The following is a 27,316-nucleotide window of genomic DNA, read 5'->3' on the forward strand; positions in this document are numbered from 1 at the left end:
ACTAAGAGACCTTAACTAGGATTTAGATGACCCGGGGTCATTCGCATTGCATGACCACCACAATAGATTATGGCTAGCAACTCACCACCCAACCATAGGTTCGATTTCTCGAACCACCACCCAACCTGAGGTCCGATTACCACTCGGGGGGAGGGAGGGGGGGAGGGGGGGAGGGTCACTCACAAAAAAATGTGAATATCACGCAGAAGCATAATTTTAATTTATGAAACTTGCAGAAATATATTTACATAAGGGTATGATTTAAAATTTTTTCAAAAAAATTTACAAATTCATAAAGAAAAGGGGATATTATATAGAATAAAAAATTCACAAATAAGGGATTTAAAATATAAGCCTTGAACGCACACGATAAGGATATTTTACATATAGTGACCCCCCCGAGGATTACCATAAGCTAGCTATGCCCCGATAGCTCAACCTACGTCCATGCTTGCGCCCTTAGCCTATGTGTGAACTCTCCTAGCTCCCACACCTACTTAAAACCTAACCCTAATACCAGAACAATCCTTTAATATGTTTTTCACTGCTCAGATTGAAAAATACCAAAACAAGTAGCTATTTGCTCCCCACCAGAGCACAGTTTGGCTATGGAGAAAGACACCTGTAGTGCAACTTGTAGGGGGCATCATTGCATAACGTCCTTTATCAGATCTTTTCGTAGCTTGGCTTCAGAGAGAAGATCTGATAAAGCCACATCAACTAAAAGAGTCGGCAACGACTAGTTTGTTGCCTTTGGGCAACCAAAAAGGGAACCAATTTGGAGCTCGAGGCTCTAAGTGACCTGTAAAGGAAACTTTCATCATGACAACCTCATAGCGCTGTAGAGACAAGTCCAGATTGACATAAGGTCTAAATTGAATGCACTAAAATTAGCAAAACGAAAAGTTTGCATAACAAGGGTTGGGTTTTAAAGACTTGATAAAACTGCCTGCATTGAAAATAGATAGAATATGAAGAAAAAACAAGGATTTTCCATGCCACAAGTGTGCAGCACTAAAACGTTACGTGGAATGAAATGGGTTCCAAAAAAAGCTCATCCATCCTTGAGACTTTTCTGAGAACAAGGAAATGGTAATCTTGTGCACAAAAGTAATCTTTTCTGAGAACAAGGAAATGGTAATCTTTGAACAAAAGTACTAATGATGAGCACCTTACACCCATCGTCACAGCCAGCCACAGATTTGAAGAAGGGGGATAGTATCATTGAGAGACTCAAACAATCTCCCAAGACAAAGATTTGGAATAACTTGAGGTAGTACAACTAAACCCTCCAGATACATGATGACATGTAAGTACCAGGCATGTGTTGTGCAGCACAAGAATAACATACGAGAGAAACAAAGAGTACCTTTATTCAGAATAAAGGCATCTTATTACAGCTTAGCACCAGTTGAGGAAATTCATAGCACACAAAACAGAAGTCCTTGCCACATCAAAGTCCCCATCAGACAAACTAGCACCAAGCCTTAAGTCATACGCAGGAAGCCACCCCTGAGGCCACAGCACCAGATGGAGGGTGGACTCCTTCTGGATGTTATAGTCGGCCAGGGTGTCGGCCAGGGCGCGGCCATCCTCAAGTTGCTTCCCAACAGCAAAGATCAAGCGCTTCAAGAGGGATCCCCTCCTTGTCCTGGATCTTAGCCTTCACATTATCAATGGTGTCAGAGCTCTCCACCTCCAGGGTTATGGTCTTACCATTCAGGGTCTTGGTAAAGATCTACATCCCTCCTCAGAGGCGGAGCACCAAATGGAGAGTGGACTTCTTCTCGATGTTGTAGTCTACAAGGGTGCAGCCGTCCTCGAGCTGCTTTTCCTAGAAAATATCAGGCACTGCTAGTAGTCAGCCTTGAAATGCCCTCCTTGTCCTAGATCTTGGCCTTCACATTGTCGATAGTGTCAGAGCTCTCTACCTCCAGGGTGATTGTCTTACCAATCAGGGTCTTGACGAGAATTTGCATCCCTCCTCAGAGGCGGAGAACCAGATGGAGGGTGGACTCTTTCTGGATATTGTAGTCTGCAAGGGTGCAGCCATCCTCAAGCTGCTTCCCGACAAAGATCAAGCGCTGTTGGTCGGGTGGGATGCCTTCCTTGTCCTTGATCTTGGCCTTGACATTGTCAATGGTGTTCGAGCTCTCCACCTGCAAGGTGATGGTCTTGCCGGTCAAGGTTTTCGACAAAGATCTGCACACCCCCTCTCGTAGGCAGAGCACCAGGTGGAGGGTGGACTAGGGTATGGCCATCCTCTAGTTGCTTTCTTGTGAAGATGAGCCTCTACTGGTCAGGAGGGATGCCCTCCTTGTCCAGGATCTTGGCCTTGACATTGTTTATGGTGTCGGAGCTCTCCACCTCCAAGGTGATAGTCTTTCCTGTGAGGGTCTTCACGAAAATCTGTAAGATGAGAGAAGATGGCTACTGGAAGAGAAGAAGCGGTAGCAAAGCGATGAAACAATGCGGTATGAATGTCCCCAGGGTCCTCTTTATATAGCAAAAGGCTAAGGGTAGGCTCGCACGCTTTCATTCACGCGGCACCTTGTGATTCGATATGTTTGTGTAGCCTCCAAGCTCGCTAGAGAATACTAAGGTTGCCTTAATCTTCATGTGAAAAACCATTTTCACACACTTTGAAGTTTGGCCCCCTATAATGGAAATAGTTGGGAACCGTGCTTCACACGTCTTTTGAGGCTTCCAAAATCAAATTCTACCCAAACCTCCTCCTTCCTTTCCCGAACCTCCAAATTATTGCCATGTGGTAGCTTTGTGAAACTCTTCCTTAAGATAATATAGAGAAGAGAAGAGATCGAGATGCAAAAAAACATTTTGGTGCCAATATATATATTATTAGCGGGCATTAAAGGCAGGTATTACTTAATGCATAAGGTTTGCCTCTCGTGACTAGGTGACACACAGGAGGGATCTATGGTTGGAAAGAGGCGTCGCGCAACGATCATGATAGTTTTGGACCATTGCAATCTTGCGGGTGAACTAGCCATGAACTAGGAGTGAACAAGGGGGGAGGGGGGAGGGGTTTGGGACGTATGGGACGTATAATTTTTTTGAAAAGAGGATTTAAACTCAAGACTTCCATTTTGGAAGTGAAATGTCTTACCACTATGCTATACTTTCTTGCAAGTACTTAGGATCACCAAAAAAATGTTATTCCGCTAAGAAACTAATCTTCCAATCCCCTAGTTCACTCATAGTTCACCCCCCTAGTTCACGTCAAGTTTATTCCTCTAGTTCACTTGTAGTTCATTTTTTTGTCGAATACTTTTCATCTTCGTTCACCCTTAATTCACTTAACCCTAGTTCAGTTGTAGTTCACTTTAGAATCCAACAGTGCAAATTTAATACCGATTGAGACGCCTCTTTCCAACCATAGATTCCTTCTAAAACATGGTGTGTCACATAGTCACGAGGTAAGGCTTGGGTGATATGTACCTAAGTCCCTAGGCCTTAACAAACTAAACTACATGTAGCATCACACCTACTCCCCCTTTGCTCCTTCACATGCGCTTCTCCAAGAGCTACGTCTACACTTGCCCGTTTGTCCCAACACCTCACCTTGACTCCTCCCTCATGCTACCCACATCTATTTAGTGCCGAATGTGCCCTTTCTTCAATGCACAATCCTCCTCCTCCCCCATTCATTTGCAAATAGTGGACCCTCCCCCTACCTACCTCACACAAGGAAATATCTACCTCTGTCCCCTCCATTCGTCTTCCTACACCCCTTCTGTAATGGACCTCAATGTTCTTTATACGAGCATGAAACACCGGATTTCTTGAACAGGAGCTAATGCATTGTAGCTATAGTGGGGAATTGCTGTTTGAAAAGATGCAAGGAGGAAGAGAGCTTGAGCTCTTGCAAGTACACACACACTCACACAAACCCTAGAACAGAACACACACACTCACACAAACCCTAGAACAGAACACACAAGATGAGAGGCTGAAAATTGATCTTCTTCTTCTTCAACAAAATAGGTCTACCAAATAGATAAAGTGACTAACACACGTACTAGAGTATATACAAGCAGTCCAAAATGTGAACACACTAAAGTGGAGTGGGTAGGTGTGGATTAGTCGGTGTAGTCCAGCTATAGAATCTTTGGCGAAGATATGTGGGTGCCAGCTACCAAACCCACCAATGATGTAAATATCAAACAGTCACATAGGTGCCTCGTGAGTGTCAGCTCATGTTGAGCTTGACATCTCAACACTTTCCCTCAACCTCAATTCCATCTTGTGAACTCCAAGTATATCTCAAAATCTACAGAGCTTCTCAGCTCCCAAGGCCTTTATGAAGATGTCAACGACCGAATCTTGTATGCTGAGATGATGTAGGCCACGTCAATGTTACCTGAGACTCCTTCCTTGATGAAGTGGTAGTGTACCTCAATGTGTTTCGTCTACGCATGGAAAACTGGGTTCCTAGCCAACTGTATACTGCTAAGATCATCACAATATATGACAATCTTTCTCTCCACATGCAACCCCAAATCAGCAAGTAGCTTGTGTAACCAAGCTACCTCACACGTTGCCACCGCAACTCCTCTGTACTCTACCTATGTACTCAATAAGGCAACTGTGGGTTGCTTCTTACTATTCCATGTCACAGCAGCACTCCCCAATGAAAAAATAAATCCACTAGTAGATCTCTTGTTTGAGATGCTACCTACCCAATCTACATCTGTGTGTACCCATATAGCTCCAATGACACACCCGTTGTATAAAACAATGCAAAATCAGTAGTGGTCTTCAAATACCGAAGTGTGTGTTGCACACTGTCAAGATGTGGTTTGCGCAAAACCTGCATAAAGTGGCTCTCTAAGCCAACAATGTAACTCAAATATGGCCTACTAATCATGACATAGATCAAACTCCCCACAATCGTACATAGTGGGGTCCTCTAACACAGAACCTGCATTCTCACTAAGCTTGAAATGTCCAATAAATTTGTCTCTATGAGATAGCCAAATACAATTAGGTGTGCGAATGACCTCAATGCACAAAAAGTAGCACAAATCTCCCAAATCTCTCATGTCAAACTTCCTTTTGAGAAGACTTTTCACATGATCAATCTCTTACAAGTTGTCACCCCCAAAAATAAAATCATATACATAGATGGTGATGATCACAATACCCTTATCACTCTTGCGCACATACAAAGAGTGATTTGCATCTACCATTTAAAAACTAATAGTGGCAAGATACTCAACAATCTTTTCATGCCATCCTCATGGAGCTTGCTTCAACCCATACAAGGCCTTACGAAGTTTACATACATACTATGGGTGACCTTTGTCCTCAAAACTAGGTGGCTGATCCATATACACTTCTTCTTGTAAGTCACCGTGCAAGAACACATTTTTTACATCCATCTGATGTAAAAATCAACCTTAGCTACAGCCACCATAATCACAACTCTCATAGTTGCCACCTTTACAACCGGGGCAAACGTCTCCTCATAATCAATCCCATGTGTTTGTGCATATCCTTTGGCTACCAATCTAGCCTTATACCTGCTTATTCTACCATCACTTTTATGTTTCACCTTATACACCCACTTACATCCAATAGCTTTCTTGCCTTATACACCCACTTACATCCAATAGCTTTCTTGCCTTTAGGAAATGGCACCAAATCCCACATTAGGAAAAATTTGGGCTCATTTTTGGGCCCTCTAAGGGATTTTTTGCCATCTTTACCTTTAAAATGGGAGGCAACAGGTGAACATTTCTTACCTTATGTTAAAACCCCATCATATGACATATCATTAGAAAGATCATGAAAATTAGATCTTATAATTTCAAATTCCGAAACATTTGGAGTTGCTAAGCTCAAGATATACCATTTTCCTCAAAATCAAGTTTAAAGGCTACTCTAAATGTTGAGATATCAAGCTCATCTAGTGAGGCGGTGGACAGTGATGACCCGCCTGGGGGATAGGCCCCACACTTATACCACTCGCATGGTTGGTGAGATCGTAGGTGATATGCGGCCAGTAGGATGACAGGCTGTGTGTGTGACAACCATTCTAGAGACTGGCATAGTTATAGCGCCAGCTCATTTAGTTGGGTTCACACTATAGAGAACCCTTGTATGTATTTGGTTGAGTACCTTTTCATATGTGTGTGCTCTTATCTTTGTATATGGTGTGTTGAGTGTTGAGTAAAGAAGAAGAAGATTTTCAGCCTCTCGCCTTGTGTGTTCTCTATTAGGGTTTTGTGAGTGTGTGTGCTTGCAAGAGCTCAAGATCTCTTCTCCCCTGCATCTTTTCATGGTATCAGAGCCTGGTTCATGCTAAGGGCTGAGCTACAAGCAAGAGAACCACAGGAAGCGGTACGAGGGTAAGAGCTTCAACTACTCTTCCCTATTTGTGTGGGTGACTACACCCTTGTCGGGAGCTCTATGGGAGGCACTGGCAAACGATCTCTGATTGAGGAGCTTTCTTCGCAGGAGTAAAGCTATAGGGTAACTATATTGTCCTATTGGACAGAAATTTTTTGGACCGAAAACGCGTTTCGGGTGCGTCTAGACCTCCATTTTTCAGAAAGCAGACGATTTCATCGAGCACTGCGGGTAAATCATCGATTCTCTGCAGAACTCTGTTTTAAGAACTGTAAGAAGACAGATTGGTTGTGAGTGTGCTGCAAAGAGGTCAACAGTTGCCATTGGGTGTATGTATGCACATTGAGGTCACTGGTTGTGACATTTGAGTGTACTACAGTACCGCTGCAAGGACAAACCAGAGTGATGTTTCTGGTACATTTGTGTATCTAGCAAGATGTCAAATGATGGCATAACCCAGATTGTTGCTGAGAAGCTTAATAAGAACAACTTCCATGCTTGGAGGTTTAGGTTGACGAATTTCCTGATGGGAAAGGGCTATTGGGACTATATAGAAGGTGAGTATGAAGAGGCACCGGAGAAACCAGACATCAATCCGACTGCTGCCAGATGTGAAAGAGTTCAAGAATTGGAACCAAGGAGCCAAAAAGGTTATGTATTGGCTCTCTATCAGTATACAGGACACCATGATTGGGCACATACAGGATGCCAAGTCCCCCAAGGAAGCATGGGACACCTTGGTAAAGCTCTATGAAACAAATACCAAGGCTCGAAAGATACAGTTGAAGAATGAACATACTGTGGAGAAAAAGAGTATGTCTGTGAATGACTATGCATTGAAGATAAAAGGTATTGTGGAATCCCTTGCATCTATTGGTGTCTCAGTAGATGATGATGACTGTTGGAATTAGGGTTGCAGGAATGCACACACAACTTCAAGAAGATGAGGAAGCTTGAGCACAACACAGTAGTGTATTATGAGTGCCAAAAATAAAAGATAACAAGCCCTAGAAGATAATGGGCGTATATACAATGCACGGGGGAAAAAACCTCCTAGTGAGGGAAAAAGTGCCCCGGCGGTCCTAAGTGTGTTCACACACATCACTACTATAATATGGTAACAAATCCCCCCTGGAGTGATGCGGTGAACAAGAGCTAGCACTCATGTATAGGGAAGTGTCTAGCTATGTGGACGAATCCACAAAAGGGAGTAAGCCCAAAGCTTTGCGAAAAGCTTCGAACTTTTCACGAGGCAGAGCCTTTGTGAAAAGGTCTGCAAGGTTATCCTGTGTTGGCACATAAGCCAAACTGATCTCTCCTGCAGAGAGTCTCTCCCTGACATAATGGTAGTGCACCTCAATGTGCTTCGTACGAGCATGGAACACTGGGTTCCGCGCAACTGCCAATGCGCTCTGACTGTCAGTGAAGATGGTGGTGGCAGATGGCTGCCCAACACCCAAATCAGCCATAAGGCGTCTGAGCCACACACACTCAACCGTAGCTGTGAAAGCTGCCCTGTACTCAGCTTCACAACTAGAAGTGGCCACAGTAGGCTGCTTCTTGCTCAACCATGATATGCATGAGCTTCCAAGCATGAAGCAAAAACCACTCGTGGACACGCGTGTGTCATAACAACCAGCCCAGTCAGAATCTGAAAAAACATGTAAATCTGGCGGCAATGATCCCCCCTTGGGATAAAACAACCCAAGATGCCGAGTACCACTCAAATAGCAAAAGATACGCTTCACTGCCTGCCAATGCTTAATGCCTGGGCTATGCATAAATCTGCTCACCTGTGAGACTGCAAACTGAATGTCTTGCCTCGTAATGCATACATAAATGAGGCAACCAACAGCTGTCTGATAGAGTGTGACATCAAAGTGATCTCCAGCATCATGAAGACTCAACTTCAAACCTGTCTCCATTGGAGTAGCAATAGGCTTGCAGTCTTCAAGGCCAAATCTCCGCAACAATGTTTCAATATACTTTGTCTGACACAAAGCAATACCTCCATCACACTGCTTAAATTGTATCCCCAAATAATGATGCAAATGCCCCAAATCTGACATCTCAAAAGAGGCATTCAAATCAGCCTTAAAATCAGCAATATGACTCTCATTTGGTCCTGTGAGCAGCATGTCATCGACATAGAGAGCAATGATTAGATGTACACCATCCACACGTTTAACATACAAAGTGCTTTCTGTTGGACTATTCTGAAACCCATGTGCAGTCAAATATGCATGTATTTTTTCATACCAAGCTCGTGGAGCTTGCTTTAAACCATATAAAGCCTTTTTTAACCTGCACACTTTGTTTTCCTGCCCTCTTTGAACAAAACCACGAGGCTGCGATACATACACCTCCTCATGCAAATCTCCATTTAAGAACGCAGTCTTTATGTCCAGCTGATGTACATTCCAACCATTATGAGCTGCTAATGCACAGATGCTACGAACAGTGGTCATACGACATGTGGGAGCAAAAGTCTCATCAAAATCAATGCCCTTCTCTTGAGCATAACCTTTTGCAACAAGCCGAGCCTTATGGCGATCCACTGTGCCATCAGGCTTACGCTTCAATTTGTATACCCACTTAGTGCCAATGGCCTTCTTGCCAGGGGGCAAGTCACATAAAGACCATGTACCATTCTTCATAATAGCATCGTATTCTGCTTGCATAGCAGCCATCCAATTTTCTGAACTTTGTGCCTCATCAAATGAAACAGGCTCACTTTCATCGCACATACTAGAAACAGCCAATGCATAACAATCTGACGCATAAGAGGCACCATGAGAGCCAGAACGAGTGCGACTAGACAAAGGGGCATCCAACTTGCTGTCACGCAAAGTCTGCACCAGCCATCTAGGCATATTCCTAGAGCTCTCAATCTCTTGTCTCTCATCCTCAAGTGCATCATGCACATCTGCATCAGATATAGGCTGATCTGTGCCATCATTTAAAACCTGCATAGGCTGAAAAACTGCCTCATGAGGTATTGCACTTGACTGTGCACCACTGAAAAGAGGCAACAATGTATCAAAGACATCACGTGAGCTGATATCTGTCTCCTTAGTACATGAAACCAAGGGCTGAACTGCATCTTCCACAAATACAACATCACGGCTAACCAAAATGCGCTTTGTCTGTGGATGATACAAACGATAGCCTTTGCTCTCAGCACTATATCCAACAAAAATACATTTGACAGCTTTGTCATCCAATTTTCTGCGATGTTGCACAGGCACTAATGCATATGCCAGGCAACCAAAAACACGTAAATGGCCAACAGATGGCTTGCGGCTATGCCAAGCCTCATATGGAGTGACAACCTGTAATGCTTTGGTGGGACACCTGTTTAGTACATAAGTGGCACACATGACAGCCTCAAGCCAAAAACCATGTGGTAGACTTTGACTCTTAACCATACATCTTGCCATTTCCATGAGAGACCTGTTTTTTCTCTCAGCCACACCATTTTGCTGTGGTGTATACGGCACTGTACATTGGTGTTTTATCCCACGCTCAGCCAGAAATGCATTAAATTCTGAAGACATATACTCCCCCCCTCGATCTGAACGGAGGGTGCCCATCTTACTTTCTGACACATTTTCAGCCATAACCAAAAACTGTTTGAAGCACAAAAACACTTCGGACTTTGCCTTCAAAGGATATACCCATGCATGCCTGGTAAAATCATCAATGAAAGTCACGAAGTAAAGGTAGTTTCCAAATGATGGAGTTTGCATGGGACCACAAACATCACTGTGAACAAGCTGCAATCTGCGTTCAGCTCTCACTGATCCATCTTTGGGAAAGGAAGCACGCTGCATTTTACCCAATATGCAGCCCTCACAAACATGCTTGACAGGTGCCTCAAGCTTAGGCAAAGAAGACACCATTTCAGATTTCTGCAGGCGCAGCAAACTTGCAAAATTCAGATGACCAAAACGTGCATGCCACAGTTTTGCATCTGAAATAGCCTGCGTATCCATAATAGCACATGCTGAATCCTCTACACATTTGCCATCCATATTGAGCTTATACAGCCCTCGACATAGTGAACCAGATGCTACAATGATGTCACCACAAGAGAGATCATGAACAGTACATCTGTCATCCACAAATTTTACAACCAAACCTGTTTTGGCAAATGCGGAGACTGACAGCAGATTCTTTTTTATCCCTGGCACATACAATGCATCAAAAAGTGTAAAGGTGTTGCCATTTGCAACATTCAGCACAATCTGTCCAACTCCTTCAACGGGATAAGAGGAGTTATTGGCACAAGTGACAGTATTCCCTGTGGGAGCAGACTCAAGGAAAGTGAATAAACTGCGCTGCGAGGTGATATGCTTAGTGGCACCACTGTCAAAGTACCATACATCTGAATCTACTGCAGACATACATGTGTCATGCAAAGATGGGTCATAACTGCACTGCGCATTGAATGCCCATTCTGTATCTAGCACAACATTAGCAGATTCATTGTTAGAAGGAGAGGCATCTGCAACAACAGCCATACCAGCCTCTTTCTTCTTAGCCTCTTTCGCAGCCAGCTTAGGACACGCTTTGATGACATGATCATTTCCCTTACAGTACTTGCAAAATGTCTTCTGTTTGTCACCCTTCTTCTCATCTTTGTCTTCCTTCTTTGGTTGCGCAGCATTTGCAGATTTCTGCTTACTAGAAGAAAAGCCAGCTTTACCTTTCCCGCTTCTCTGAGTAGCAACGAAAGCTTGATCTGCGACACGCATAATATTCCTGTTTTGCCTTGACTGGTCTTCTTGCAGCAAAACAGAAACTAACTCCTCAAATGATAAGGCATTGGGATTGCCTTTCATCATCAAGCGAAGAGTGGAAGCAAAACCCTGATAAGAATCTGGTAGACCATTCAAAACAGTCTGCACAAGTGAACTGTCTGACAGGATTTCATCTGCAGAAATGAGCTGCTCTTTGAAATCCTTGATCTTTGTCAAAAAGCTATCCATAGAATCACCTTCGTTCATATGCTCACTCTCCAACTGTTTTCGGAGATAAGCAACACGAGCCTCATTTCTTGCCTGATACAATGTGGCAAGTACATCCCAAGCATCCTTAGAAGTCCTGCAGGAGCGAATATGTGGGATAATGGTACGTTTGACAGACAGCGCAATCAAGGCATGAGCCTGCGCATCTCTACCATCCCAACGAATCTGCTCTGCTGAAAGTGGTGGTTCTCGAACAGCTGCTACAGCACGTGCCTGCACCATCATCAACAGTACCTGTTTCTGATGTGTTTGCAGCATTCCCAGCCACAATAGGACGTGCATCAATACCCTGCACAATGTTCCATAACCCCTTTGCTACCAATACATGTCGCATCATATATGCCCACAATGGATAGTTGGTGCCATCCAACTTATCCTCAGCAGCCAACATGCGGAATACATCATTGTTGTCAGCCATGGCCAATGACTGTACTACTAGATGTAAATGCTGTCTGTAAGAGGTAAACCTGTATAAAATCGACCTGTGCTATGTAGCACAGCCCAAAACAGACGAATGGGCACCTGTCCTGCAGATTTTAATCTTGACAGAAAATCTGCACAGTAGGACGATTTTGCCTGCGCAGTACTTGGAATGCAAAAACGGAGGGCGAAATGACTTCAGATCAAAATTCTGAAACGAACAAGGCCTACGGGCTTTCCCACGGCATATACTAACCTGCAGACGCTCGTGAAACCTCGTCGCAATCGGAGGAGATGAAGCGGCAGGTGCCGGTGATGCTGCCCGGGAGGAGGAAGCCTGCTCTGATACCAATTGTTGGAATTAGGGTTGCAGGAATGCACACACAACTTCAAGAAGATGAGGAAGCTTGAGCACAACACAGTAGTGTATTATGAGTGCCAAAAATAAAAGATAACAAGCCCTAGAAGATAATGGGCGTATATACAATGCACGGGGAAAAAACCTCCTAGTGAGGGAAAAAGTGCCCCGGCGGTCCTAAGTGTGTTCACACACATCACTACTATAATATGGTAACAATGACAAGGTGGAAGTCTGTCTACGTGGTCTCGGGCCACAATACAAGGCATTGAAGACATCTATTCGGACTCGGGAAAACATTCCCAATTTTACAGATTTGGTGTCTATGCTGATTATAGAAGAGAAGAGCTTGGGTGAAGACCAACATTCACAAAACAAAAACAGTTCGGAGAAATAGGCCTTCTACACAAGTTTAGGAAGAGGACGAGGTAGAGGAGGCCGTGGATGCGGTCAAAGAGGTGGCCGAACAATTAATCAGAATTATGGCCAGCAGCAACAACAACAACAGTCCTAGAATTCACAACAAAACAACAACAACAACACACAAGTGGAAGAGGCCAATTCAGAGGCAGGTGGAGTCAAAGAGGTCGTGGAAATTGGCAAAGACAGTATAATGACACACGTGGATGCTTTTATTGTGGTAAGCCTGGACATGTGCAGACAGAGTGTTATAAGAAGCAAGCTGACATGCAAAATGGGAAATTGCAGCAAAACAACTATGCATCCTCAAGCAGAAACAATGAGGATAATGAAAGGTTATTTGTTATGCAGCATGTCGTGAATGCCATGTCTGAAAATGTAGAAGCAGCACATAAAGATGATGTATGGTACGTTGATTCAGGTGCTTCGAACCACATGACAAGTCATGGGGAGTGGTTCAAGGAGATGAAAAACCTAGAAAGACCAGGTTTTGTGGAAACAGGGGATGACACTGCTCATCCAATTGCCCATGTTGGAGATGTGCCATTGTCTATGCAGGATGGCAAAGTGAAGTACCTTGCAGATGTACTTCATGTACCGAACATAACAAAGAATCTGGTTTCAGTTGGCTAGATGATTGAGCAGGGTTTGCAGGTTCGGTTTAACCCTGATGATTGTTATGTTGAAGACTTCAAAGACAAGTGCAGGTTGGTTGCAAAAGGCAACAGAGTGGGCAGAATGTTTACGTTGAATGTAAACATGCATGAAGTGAGTGCTGCAATGTTTGCAAATGGTTCAGGAATTGTTGCAGACACAGACATTTGGCATAAAAGAATTGGACATGTGAATGTGCAGAGAATGAAGTCTATGCAGACTAAAAGAATTGTGACAGGACTGCCAAGATTTAAAGTGGAAGGTATGTAGAGAATATGTGAAGCATGCCAATTTGGAAAGCAAACAAAGCATGTATTTCCACGTAACAGATATGTGAGCAGAAATGCACTAGATGTTGTGCATTCATATGTATGGGATCCTACGAAGACCATGTCTATGGGAGGCTGCAGGTATTATGTTACATTTATTGATGACCACACAAGGAAAGTGTGGGTTTACTTCATGAAGGTGAGGTGTTCACTCACTTTCAAAATTTCAGAGTTATGGTTGAAAAGCAAACAGGGAAATATGTAAAGTGCCTAAGGTCAGATGGAGGGGGAGAGTACTTCTCCAATGAGTTCTCTGAATTTTTGAAGAAGAATGGTATTCGGAGACAGTTTACATGCAGATACACTCCGTAGCAAAATGGAGTTGCTGAGCGGAAAAACAGGCACATTACTGAGATTGCGCGAGCATTGATGGAAGAGAAAAATATGCCGCATAGCTATTGGGCTGAGGCTGTTTCTACAGCAGTTTACATCATGAACAAGACTCCAACTGCAGCCATACATGATGCAACTCCAGAGGAAAGGTTTACTGGCAGAAAACCTGATTTGTCTCATCTGAAAGTCTTTGGATGCATTGCATATGTGCATGTGCCAGATGAGCTAAGAACCAAGCTGGATCCAAAAGCTGAAAAATGTGTGTTTATTGGATACTCCCTTGAGCAAAAGGGATACAGGTGTTATAACCCTGCTACACGTGAGTGAGGGTAAGGAGGGATGTTTTTGATGAGATGAGCAGCTGGTATGCTGCTGAAAAAGAAGTTGTTGGGGCTGATGTGAGTGGAAGTGTGGTTGCACAGAATGCAAGTCAGCAATCACAGTCTTTAAGTGGACCAGGAGAGTCCTCATCTAGTGGTTCAGTTGATAAACCATGGAGTGGCAGGCTCCATCATAATACCAGTCCTGCAAATGTGATTAGTATATCACATAAAGGAAAAGAGAAAGTGGTTGAGCCCCTTGGTATGCCTGACATTTCTGCAGGGCATTCTCATGTTGATGGAGAGTCTAGTGGCTCAGAGATGAGCCTTGATGAGGAGCTTGGGATACCAGCTCTTTGAGAATACCTGGTGTAAAGGAGGCTATGGAAGCCATGAATGCAAAGCTACAAAGATCTGGGAGAGTGAAGAATCCTGTGCAAAGGTTTACATATGATGGTTATGTGGCACATCACTATGCATATATGGCAAAGGTTGTGCAAGTTGTAGAGCCCACATGCATTGATGAGGCTGTTGGAAATGTGTGTTGGGAGAAAGCTATGGATGAGGAGATGGATGCACTATATGGAAATGAGACTTAGGAGATTTAGTGCAATTGCCTGAAGGCAAGAAAGCCATTGGATGCAAGTGGGTGTACAAAGTAAAACATAAGAGTGATGGAAGCATAAACAGGTATAAGGCTAGATTGGTAGCCAAAGGGTATGCGCAGACATATGGCATTGATAATGAGGAAACTTTCAGCCCAGTTGCCAAGGTGGCAACAGTGAAAGTTATGATAGCAGTGGCTGCGTCAAAGCAATGGTCTTTACATCAAATGGATGTAAAGAATGCATTCTTGCATGGGGATTTGCAGGAAAAGGTGTATATGTTGTTGCAGCCACCTGGTTATGAGGATGTGAGTCACCCCGAGCATGTTTGCAGGTTGAAGAAAGCCTTGTATGGCTTAAAACAAGCACCAAGAGCATGGTCTGACAAGATTTCTGAATATCTTGTCACTATTGGCTTTCATCTAGCCAATGCAGATTTCTCACTGTATGTGAGACATGGTGATAGAGTGGTTGTGCTTGTTTTTTGTCATCTATGTAGATGACTTGATCATTACGGGGGACCATGATGCAGAGATCTTTGATGTAAAGATGTTGCTTAGACAGAAGTTTGAGATGAAGGATCTGGGGGAGCTCAGATATTTCTTGGGCATTGAGGTGATTAGGTCACCACATGGTATTGGATTACTGCAAAGACAGTATGGCATAGACATGTTGTCCAAGTATGGTATGACAGGCTGTAAGCCTATTTCAGTGCCATTGGATCAGAATGGCAAGTTGAGTGTAGATTCGGGAGAGATTTTGGAGGATCCTACTATGTATAGGCGCATAGTAGAAAGCTTGATTTACATGACGATCACCAGACCAGATTTGAGCTATACTATTGGGTTGGTGAGTCAGTTTATGCAGGCTCCACGGAAACCGCATTTGGATGCATTGAGATGCATACTGAGGTATGTGAGGTCTACATTGCACTGTGGACTATTTTATGAAACTGGGACAGAGATATGTGTACATGGGTACACAGATGCTGATTGGGCTGGTAGTATCTCAGATAGAAGATCTACTAGTGGATTCATGTTTTCTTTGGGGAGTGCTACTATGACTTGGAGTAGCAAGAAGCAGCCTATGGTTTCTCTATCCAGTACTACAGAGGCCGAGTACAGAGGAGCTGCTATGGCAGCATGTGAGGTAGCTTGGTTGAGAAAGCTACTTGCAGATTTGGGTCTATCAGTGGATAGACAAGTTGTCATTTTCTGTGACAGCATTAGCAGTATACAGTTGGCCAGGAACCCAATTTTTCATGCTCGCACGAAGCATATAGAGGTCCACCATTTGTCAGAGAGAAGGTCTTGGCAAGAGACCTTGACCTTGTTTATGTCATCACACAGGATCAGGTAGCTGACATCTTCACCAAAGCATTGGGAACAGAGAAGCTCCGCAGATTCAGGGCTTCGCTTGGTGTACATGAGACGGAGTTGAGCTCGAGGGGGGGAGTGTTGAGATATCAAGCTCATCTAGTGAGGCGGTGGACATGAGGCGGTGGACACTGATGACCCGCCTGGGGGATAGGCCCCACACTTACACCACTCGCATGGTTGGTGAGATCGTGGGTGATATGCGGCCAGTGGGATGACAGGCTATGTGACAGCCATTCTAGAGACTGGCATAGTTATAGCGCCAGCTCATTTAGTTGGGTTCACACTATAGAGAACCCTTGTATGTATTTGGTTGAGTACCTTTTCATATGTGTGTACTCTTATCTTTGTATATGGTGTGTTGAGTGTTGAGTAAAGAAGAAGAAGATTTTCAACCTCTCACCTGTTCTCTATTAGGGTTTTGTGATTGTGTGTGTGCTTGCAAAGAGCTCAAGCTCTCTTCCCCCTGCATCTTTTCAGTATAAATGGTCCACATCATCACTTTTGAATCTACTTTTTGTGCATCTTCCATGGGCCATGTCCAAACCCCATCATGTTATATATCAATGGAAAGATCTTGAAGAGTAGATTCTATATATGCAACCACCGAAAAAATTGGAGTTGATTTACAAAAAATTTACCATGGCCCCATTTTTTATGATGTGACATTCCTTAGAGGGCCCAAAAATGAGCCCAAATTTTTCCTAATGAGTCTCATTCCCATACAATGCATCCATCTCCTCATCCATAGCTTTCTCTCAATACACATTTCCAATAGGCTCGTCAAAACATGTGGACTCTATAACCTGCACAACTTTTGCCATGTAAACATAGTGATGTGCCACAAAACCATCGTAGGTCAACCTCTGCAATGGGTTTTTGACTCTTCCAAATCTTTGTAACTTTGCATTCATGGCTTCCAAAGCCTTCTTTACACTAGGTGTTCTCATTGTTGGAATCCCAAGCTCTTCATCAAGGCTCATCTTCGAGCCACTAAACTCTCCATCAACAAGAGAATGCCCTATAGAAATATCAGGTATACCAAGGGACATAACCACTTTCTCTTTGCCTTTTATGTGATGTACCAACTACATTTTCAATTGCCACTCCATGGTCTATCAATAAAATTGTTGCATGAGGACTCTCTTGGTGCACTCAATGACTGTGATTGCTAACTTACATTCTGTGCAACCACATTTTCACTTACATCAGTCCCAAAACAACATCTTTTTCAGCAGGATACCAGCTATTCATCTCATCAAATACAACATCCTTGCTTACCCTCAATTCACATGTAGTAGGATTATAACATCTATATCCCTTTTTCTCAAGGGAATACCCAATAAATGCACATTTTTATGCCTTTGGATCCATCTTAGTATGCAACTCATCTGGCACATGCACATTTGTAATACATCTAAAAACTTTCAACAAGTGAGACAAATCAAGTTTCTTGTCAATAAACTTCTCCTCTAGCATTACATCATGTATGATTGGAGTAGGAGTCATGTTCATGATATAAACTATTGTAGACACAGCCTCAACCCAATAGCTATGTGGCATACTCTTCTCTGCCAAATCAATGCTTATGCTATCTCTTCAATTTGCCTATTTTTTCGCTCAACTCCATTTTGCTGCAGAGTGTATCAACATATAAACTGTAAATACATTGTTTACTATTTTTCCACAGGAACTCCATTTTGTTGCAGAGTGTATCTACATGTAAACTGTCTTTGAATGCCATTCTTCCGCAAGAAATTAGAGAACTCATTGGAGAAGTATTTGCCCCCTCCATACGGCTCCATCGGCCCGTGTCGAGTGCGTCTCGCGCATTTTCCTTGCGGGTCTCACCGATCACTTGCGTTCATGCCCAGCTTCGATCCCTCGGCCTCGTCTCGGGTCTTGCCTTCCATCCATGGTCCTGCCTGCCCGGCCATGTCTCGCCGTCAACACGGCTCACCGGTCCGCCGGTCAGCCGTTTTTCCATTGTTTTCCATCCGATCACCGTACTTGATCAATTCATCCATGAAGATATCTATAATGGTTTGGTAATTAGAGGTATCACCACTTGGGAGTTCATCATAGCTAATTCCATCTAGCTTGAGGATAACCTGATGATAAGGGGAGTTAGAGCTTTAGATTCTAAGTCTATTGTTGTGTCAACTAGCAAGAGCAGCCAACGATCATACCACCATTGCAAAACTTATGTCTCAAAATCTCTACAAGAGTAAATGAAGACCAACAAAGCTCCAGACAATGTACACATGTACTCAAGGAGAGAGCTTCATTGGTATTCCATTTGTCATCAAGGACATACCACCAAAAAATTTCCAATCTTAAGGGCTTGCTTCAATGGTAATTGTGTGTGGCTTTTTTGGGCAGTATGGTCATGAAGCCCGAGATTGCTGAACATGCCTATAGGCTATTGCCAACACAACGGGACCATAGCTAGCCTTTCCGACACCACCATAAACACTATCCCTCGGTCGTCCTGGTCCTATAACAAATTAAGCAATGGTTGAGCATCCCACACAACTCCTCCTACATCAAAGAGCATGCACAATGCACCCAATGTGCCATTATCTCCACCACTCTTAGGAATGCAACCATCTCCACCAAGGGTGACACCTTTTAATCAAGTAAGCTTCAAGGAGCCTACTGATTATCCCATTCAACACTTATTTGAGGACTCCACAGAGCTTCATTGGGACTAATATGTAGTGGATGGGAGAGGGGGAGTGAAGCTAGCTTACCAACTTACCGCTATGGGAATGGGAATGGGCCGGGACATCAATGCAATGGGAAGGAAAATGCCTCTTCAATATTACCACTATCAAGGTCCCCAACCATCAAGTTTGAGAATGCCCTGTAAATTTTACTCAACTCAACCAAGCTATGGCCTCAAACATGCCACCGGCTACTTGTAACTAGTGTGGCATAGATCATTGGGTTAAAGATTGCCCCAACAAGTCTGTGGTCAAGTCCAGAGGTGATACCCATCATTACACTCCTAAACATTATTGGGATAAGTAATCAAACATAAAGACAGATCTTTAAAAATCTAGATCCCATAACTTTGAATGTTATCACCTGGCTACAAGCTCAGAACCAACATCTTCTTAAGAAATGATCTATGGCCTTGGTATAGTAGAGTCTAAGAAGAAGAAGGGCCATAGGAGAAAAAAGTCGATTAAGAATGGGAAAACAAAAGAGGCCAAAAAGATAAATCTGGAAACACCTCAAGAGCCAGTCTTCATTAGGAACCTAGGTGAGGAATTGGACTCCTTGGACACAGGGGCCGACTCTGAACTTGGTATAGAGATACCATCCAAAACCAAGAACACGAGAAAAGGAGACCCTACGAGAACTTGTAATTCCTGAAATTAAATCACACATAAAAAGGTAAATATGACAGCAGCAAATGACGAGAAGGTTTCCTTGGATCCGCACAAGCCTTTGTTGGAGAAGTTGAAGGAGACACAGATGAGCACATCGCACCTCTACGAACATCCATTCAAATGACGAGAAGGTTTCCTTGGATCCGCACAAGCCTTTGTTGGAGAAGTTGAAGGAGACACGGATGAGCACATCGCACCTCTACGAACATCCATTCAATTGCCTAGCCCTTATGATAAAGTGTTCTATAATGCATTGCTTGACACAAGGGCTAATCACAATTTAATTTCTTTCAATGCATGGAACCAGTTGGGGAAAACCTCAACTCATTGACACCTCTTTAAGGTGAAAGATATCAATGGTAGGAACACTAAGATTCTTGGGCTACTACAAATTGAAACATATTGTGATAATAAGCACCTAGTGGGAGGCTTCTTGGTTATGCCTGCAAGAACGTGAACTAGCAATACTTGGTCGCACATGGATGAAGGCTACAAAATGTATGACTGACTGGTCAACAGGGTGTGTCTATGTGGTGTGTCAGTGAAGCCTTAACCCCCACACGGTTGAACATTCTACTCATAACTCCCTATCATCTCTCACTCTTGTGGGAAGTCACAACAGGAATAGAAAGCTTCAACATCAACCAAATCTTAAGAAACCACCTCCAGCTCATCATCTACTATCCAAAGGACTCTTGACTCTTTTCCCTCCACACAGCTAACACATCTATGTCAAAAGGACTAACTGATACAATGGGCTAAAAAGTGACAACCCAAATCTCCCTTGAAATGGATTCCCAAAATTTCTCTATCCATACCACCTCAACCAACCAAGTGAAGAAGGCCTCAACGAAATAATTAGCACAAAAAGTCCAAACCACAGGTTGCCCCAAAATAGGTACCTAAATACTTATTGAAGCTCAAGGCTACTATAAGGTTAACCATTATATTTGGATCCCAAAACAAAAATGTATACCATTAGCCTCACTATCGCCACTTTGTCAATTCCTAAGTCTCGTAAAGTGGTGGAAAAAAGCTTCATAGGCTCAAATTCAAACAAAGGGAAGACTATTGTAGATGAAACTTTATAGCATCACCCAAACAAGTTTAGATCCCTAAGAGTAACCCTATATCAAGAGATAGGGTCATTGATAGAGAAGCTTCTACTTCACAAGATGTTACAAAACCCTTGTTAGCTATCCAAGCCCAAACCCCATTGGCTTCCCTAGAGTGACCCACTATGCAAACAGATATTGCCTTACCAACCACAAGTGTCATCTCTAATGCTTATTTGTAAGGAAGAACCCATAAGCTCCATCTGGTCTTATGAAAGCCCCTTACCACCCTTAAAGATGAAGATTGATATATTGTACCAAGCAACAAAGGGTTAAAAACGTACCAATAAAGAGCTAAAAAGTCATCGTTGTCTCGCGAGGTACTTAGCGATTCTTAGATACACTTGAAGAAGGTCTCTAGGCCATTGATGATAGCTAGAGATGTTTTCACAAAAGTAATAGTGTGTAGAGACTAAGATCATGACCATAGGCATATTCTTAACTCATTTTTGGTTTACATAGAATTTGGACTAACCTTAACATTACCCTAATAAGTAGAAAATTTGACCAGTCACAATAAAAAATTCCTCAATGCTAGAGTAGACTTTTAGGTGAATTGAAAGTGAAAATAGTTTTTTTAACAAACAAAAAAAACCCAAAAAAAAAGAGACCAAGAAGATAACCATCGCCATGTGAGATCTTGGTAGGACTTTTGACTCCTAGTGATAGAGCCTTGGGACTGTAGCCTTGATCTTTATGGGATGGGACCTTGTGGCTAAAAACGTACCAATATAGGGCTAAAAAACAATTGATGTCAAGGTACTTAATGGTTTTTAGATACTCTTGTAGGAGGTCTCATGGACCATTGATGATAGCTAGAGATGGTTTCACAAAAGTGATAGTGTGTAGGGACTAAGGTCACATATTCTTAACTTAGTTTTGGTATAGATAGAATTTGGACTAACCTCAATATTACCCTAATAACTAGGAAAATTTGACCAATCACAAGAAAAAATTCCTCACTACTTAACTAGGTGTTTGCATTATGCTTAAAGTTCAATTATTTTTAACTAGAACACCTTACTGGTTATACCATATTGCCCTGCAGATCTTACAAGACCTCCAACGTTTCCATAAGATTCTCGAATGCCAGCATGCAACAAAATACAACAAAATACCCATTCGACATATAATCACGACCATCTTCATCGACATATTTCGAGGATGGAATCTAGATGAGAAACGTTGCGGAGACTTTCTTTGCTTTGATGTCGGGGACACACCAAACAACTTCTACCTCATATTGGCCACAGGTGCTTGGAAGCTTAGTTTTCATTATTGAGCATTGTAATTTATTATTTTACGTGCGTATTTGCAGATTGTCTATTAAAGGCACACCAGGTGACTTTATGCTGAGGATACTATCAATGGTTAAGTGTTTGTACTAGTGTAGGAGGCCTAACATCTTCATCGACATATTCCAAGGAAGAAATCTAAATCAGAAAGGGGGTATCCTTGCTGGAGACTTTCTTGGCATCGATGTTGGACACACCAAACAACTTCTACCTTATATTGGCCATAGGCGCTTGGAAGCTTAGTTTTCATTGTTGAGCATTGTAATGTATTATTTTATATGTCTTGTCAATTGTCTATTAAAGACACACCACAAGACTTTATGTTGAGATTACTATCAATGGCTAAGTGTTTACACTAGTGTAGGAGGACTAGGATGCACGAGGACCTAATTTTTAAGCTTTGGCCGCCTAAGGGTGTAAACCTTAAAAGCGAATGAGATAAGGTCTCTTGTAACCAAAACCTCTCATTCTCTTATGCATAATCGAAGAGTGATCTTCTTCTCTACCCTCTTGCATTTTGCCTATCTCTTGCTTATTGTGATTAGAGCTCTTGTATGCTCATTGCATGTATGTGAGTGTGTGTGTGTGAGAGAGAGAGAGATTGAGTGAGAGGAGAGTTAAGTTTTCTTGGTGTGCAGCAGTGCGACAGAGTGAAGCCCTTGGGTGCTTCTATGCGGCAACAACACTACCTCTGCGAGAATCCCAAGCAACCTACTTTCACGAGGTGAGTGACACACCACGTTTTGCATTCGTGAGCTAGGCCATAATATACTGCTTTCTCAATTGAGCTGTTTGTGCTCCGAAGTGCGGTTGGGCAAAGCTCCATATTGGATTGTTCCCCGCATTCTTTCCATGGCACAAGGGCCTTCGAGCCTACAACACCTAAGGACCCATTAGGTGGTTGACCTTGTGGAGCAAGTGGAGGTGGTGCTCGGGGTTGGTTCTTTGTCTTTCCTTGTCCTTGTCCAAACGATACTCCTTGTTCCTCGTCTAAACGAACGGTACACTATGTGTGCTTATGGATTGGACTATTGTCTTGGTTGGTTGTTGGGTTGTCTGTCCTTCCCTAATAGTGATGTAAAAAAGATATGTCCAAATTACCACAAGGGTGATAATAGGACTACATGGCCAAGTCGAGCGGAATTTGCAACTCGGGGTCAACGATCTAAATTTTGAAAAAGTGTGACATCTAACATGGAGAACTTTTTGCTCGGGCAAACCTTGAGCTTTGCCCAAAGATAGGATGGTTGAATGTCCTTTTCATGAAGTTCATGGTGCTATTTACTAAGCGTGTTGGTAAATTTGGGGCTTGGAGGATCGTGGTGCCTAGGGGTATCGTTTAGCTCATTTCTTTCGAAGATTGCTCACTTGAGGTAGACTCGATGGAAACTTGCCTTCTCTATTGAGTACTGATGGTTCAATGGGACCAAAGGCTAGATGGATTTGAGGATATATATTTTGATGCACTACAATCAACCGAACTGTTGTTTTTGATAATTTTCCTAGACCAAGTTTACATCAAAGTTTCTCACCAGTGAATCGACTTCTTTTTGCAAAGTGGTTAGTCAGAAAGTTCAAGTGGTTTGATAATGATGTAACTAGGAAATAACACCTAAAGGAAATGATGGTTTTGAGATTGGACCACTGAAGCAAGTCTGAACAAAATCAGTCACTATTCCATCGTCTATGCAAAGAGGATGTTGAATATATATCATCACCAAAAGGTCTACATACACCTTTTCATGCTTTTACTGGTCATTTTATGAGACCCTACATTAGCATATTTTAACAGATATTATTTGGAAAATTTCTACCATTTTAGGCTTTTTATAGCATTTTTATGCCACATGATAGCTGTCAGCTTGCTACAGTTAGCAGACCAACTCATAAGAGGGATATATAAGGGTGCACACCCTTCCCCTCATTTTCCATCTCATTCTTGCATGTCATTGGCTGTAGCAACAGTCTTCTATGCTTGTAATTAAGCACCTAGGGGTTTCCCTCATGCTCATTTTCAACAATAATCAACTGTTCTACAGTTTGTGGTTTGGGCCTAGAACCTGTGTTTGCTCTTTCTTTCAGAGGACAAAGGATTGGGCTCAATGTGGATAGCTTCCTTTGTAATTGGACGTTAATGTAGTAAAAATAAAGGAAGGTCCAACACTCGCATGACTGAGAGGGAAAGCTGTTTCTTGAGAGTAGAGGAATCACTTTGTTGGAGAGAGCATAGGAGAGGGAGAGACGGACGTCTCAGGAAAGGAGATTGCAGTCTGCACAGGGAATAGGAGGAGGAAAGAAGCCTTCTTGGGAATAGACAAAGGTCAGGGAGGGCGGTGGTTTCTCTGCAATGTGTGTTTTCTCTGCAATTGGGTGTGTGAGTCTGCGCTGAGTCTCTCTGTGGCGCTGCAGCTTTCGAAGAGAAGGGAGACGGCCAGCCTAGAGAAGTGCCCTTTAAAAAAAACACACACACACGTGTAGACATGTGTGCCTAATCTTGTAATGATCACCCAAACACCCATCTTAGAAGCTCCTGTACTGTGGCAGCCTTGCAAAAATTAAACAATAACACTAATGTATATCTAAATGAACTCCAAAACCAATATTGTTTGCATAGACCTGATTGCAAGCCTGTTGGCAGATAATTTCAAGCAATCCCTGATGCTGCTGCAGCAATATTTACCAAGGACAGCAAGGAGGGGAGTTACGCTTCAAAAAGGCGAGCGGGCGACCGTCCCCTTACATGCCCACATACCCTTACTTGCAAAGGGCTTCTTTATTCAGGCTTCTCCTACTCTGATGCTTCACCAAGGAACCAGGACAGCAGGAGGCGAGCGGGCGGCCATCCCCATACATGCCCACATACCCTTACTTGCAAATGGCTTCTTTATTCAAGCTTCTCCTACTCTGATGCCTTATCTCATGCATCACATGGCCATCCAATGATTAAACATGGCACATTGTTAAGAGGTATGGCACACATGTGCATGCAAGATAACATACATCAATAGAAACTACCAGTACAAATCAAAAGCAAACGTTTAAAGTGATAAACATCATGCAAAACGGTCATGTTAAGTTTGCAACATTTGGAGTGTATTTTCTGCATGTAACCTGGAGCAATCAATAAAGCCAACAGTGCGGTAAGTAGCCCACCCATGAGGGCTTGTGGTTCTGGGAGGGGAGGTCTGGAGTTCAAATCCTTGTCAGCCTCTATCGATATTGCGGCTGCTTTGCAATCACAAGTTGTAACACCTTGGGTGGGAAGACCAAGCCGCCTTTGGGCAGGTACCAGATTGCAACCACAAAAGGATCAGGGGAAAAAAAGGATCATTCTAAACATTGGCATCCATCTGGATAAATTACAGCAATTCAAAAATTTGCATGGGCAGGCACTTCTCTCTTTTTGTTGTTTCAATTGTCATATATGACCATCTCCAAAGTAACACCCCACAACCAAGACCTTCATTGCCATGAGACACTCACCATCTCCTACACATGCAGCTCCTCATGTATCTGCCATTTTTCAACTCCATTGGCATACCTTTATGCAGCAATTCATAATTCATAAAGCTTTATCTTTCGTGGGGCCTTCAGGCCCTCTAGCATGAAAAAGATGAAACTCAAAGAATAATTCATAAGGCTTTATCTTTTGTGAGACATTTAAGCTCTCAACATGAAAAAGATGAAACTCAAGACATGCTAATGGCACTAAATTTTGCTAGTGAAGCACATAAACAGAATAAGAGGCAACAAAATTATGAAAATAAGCAAACAAAGTTCATGACCACAGTCACAATGGCACATGTACCAAAACATCAAGAAAAAGACCAAGAGAAGACATCATAAGGGGATAATTTTACACACTCTTCCTTCACCCACCGTTCAGCAGACATCCTAGAGAAAGGGCCTACACCCACCTTTCACAGCAGACATCCGGAGAAAGGGAAAGTTCTCTCTTGCCCATTCCTCGTAGAATAGATGGTGAGTGTCCCCCCTTCATAAAAAATTCCCCCCACCCACCTGTCCTTCCAGCTCACACCTCGAAAAAAGGGGAAGTAGGTTTGTGTCATGTAATGTTGACATGACTCCATCAGCAATTGCTTCTCAAGACTGCTTCATTACAATGTTGATTTGCACCACATGCATACTCTAGCAATTTGCAGAAAGGATTCTCAAAAAACTGCAATCAGACCCATAAAAGTTTTCTTAAAATGCACAATAAATAAGAAGGGTTTGGTAAATCCACATGTCTCCTCGCCTCATCTGCATTCTTCTGTATACTCGTAGTTTCCATAGTGTCTTCTAGAAGCCTCGAACAAACAGTTGGTATGGGAAAAGGGCCACACACAATTCACAAGCTGAGTACTGATATCTTTTTGGAGAGGAAGGATAGGTCTCCCAGCTTCAAATTCCATTCTGCACGCGGATGGTACCATGTCGTTTGATGTTCTTGTGGTAGACAAAGATGATGATGGTGGTGGTGATGGAGGAGCTACCATGTTGTTTGATGTTCTTGCAGATGATGGTGGTGGTGGGGGAGCTGTTTGTAAGCTTTCCAAATCATTGAGACAAGCATTGTCATCCAGCTCTATGAGCTCTTCCAGGCTTAGTTTGCAGTTGCCTAGGTCATGCAATCTACCCAAGCGTTGCAGAAGGCCTTCTCTCCACACAACTTTCCTATCAACGGGCTCAGAATCTGTTTGAATTTCTGTGCTTTTTGTACAAGAAGGCAGCTCAGCGTGTGGAGGCAATGGAGGGTTGGGCCCTTTGTGGTGCAAGGAGAAGTTGCAGGTGTTCTGTTTAGAAAAGGAGGATTTTCTTCTTGACGGAGGAGCTTTGGCAGTGATAGGGCTTGGGCTGATGGTAGTTGCACTTGCTTTGCCCGTAATTTGGCTTACTGCTGGAGCGGACTGAGGAGACGTTAACCGTCTGCCGGACTTGGCAACGCCATGGCTGGAAGCTTTGGAAACATCTTTTGCCCTCTTCGCAGGCAGCAGCAGAAAGCAAGAAAAGCAACCCCGGGGTTGTCTCCTGTGTTCATGGTTCTCAGCCCCATCTGCAATGTTGGCGCCCCGCCCATTTTTTGAAATTTGAACGACTCTTTTGGCGGGATTTCTCTGCTCTTTCGAAGGGGTTGTGGTGGCAAGCCCTCTCTCGCACGCAGCTCGGCTAGTAGCTTCTCCTCGTCTTCGCATGCGAGCTGCTCCAAGAGCCGGCGCTGAGAGAGAAGGCGCAGAAAACTGCGATACTCGAGCAGCAGGAGTATCTGCTGATGGGCACCTCCGATTCAT

At 43.2% G+C, this 27,316-nt stretch overlaps 1 pseudogene; it reads right to left on the reverse strand.

The window, feature by feature from the left end:
- Positions 1-972: 972 nt before the first annotated feature.
- Positions 973-27,316, reverse strand: LOC147637049 (uncharacterized; annotated as a pseudogene).

This window comes from Cibotium barometz, chromosome 7 (assembly GCF_041138505.1).
Source record: "Cibotium barometz isolate CiBa-2024 chromosome 7, ASM4113850v1, whole genome shotgun sequence".
In the NCBI taxonomy this organism is placed as follows: domain Eukaryota; kingdom Viridiplantae; phylum Streptophyta; class Polypodiopsida; order Cyatheales; family Cibotiaceae; genus Cibotium; species Cibotium barometz.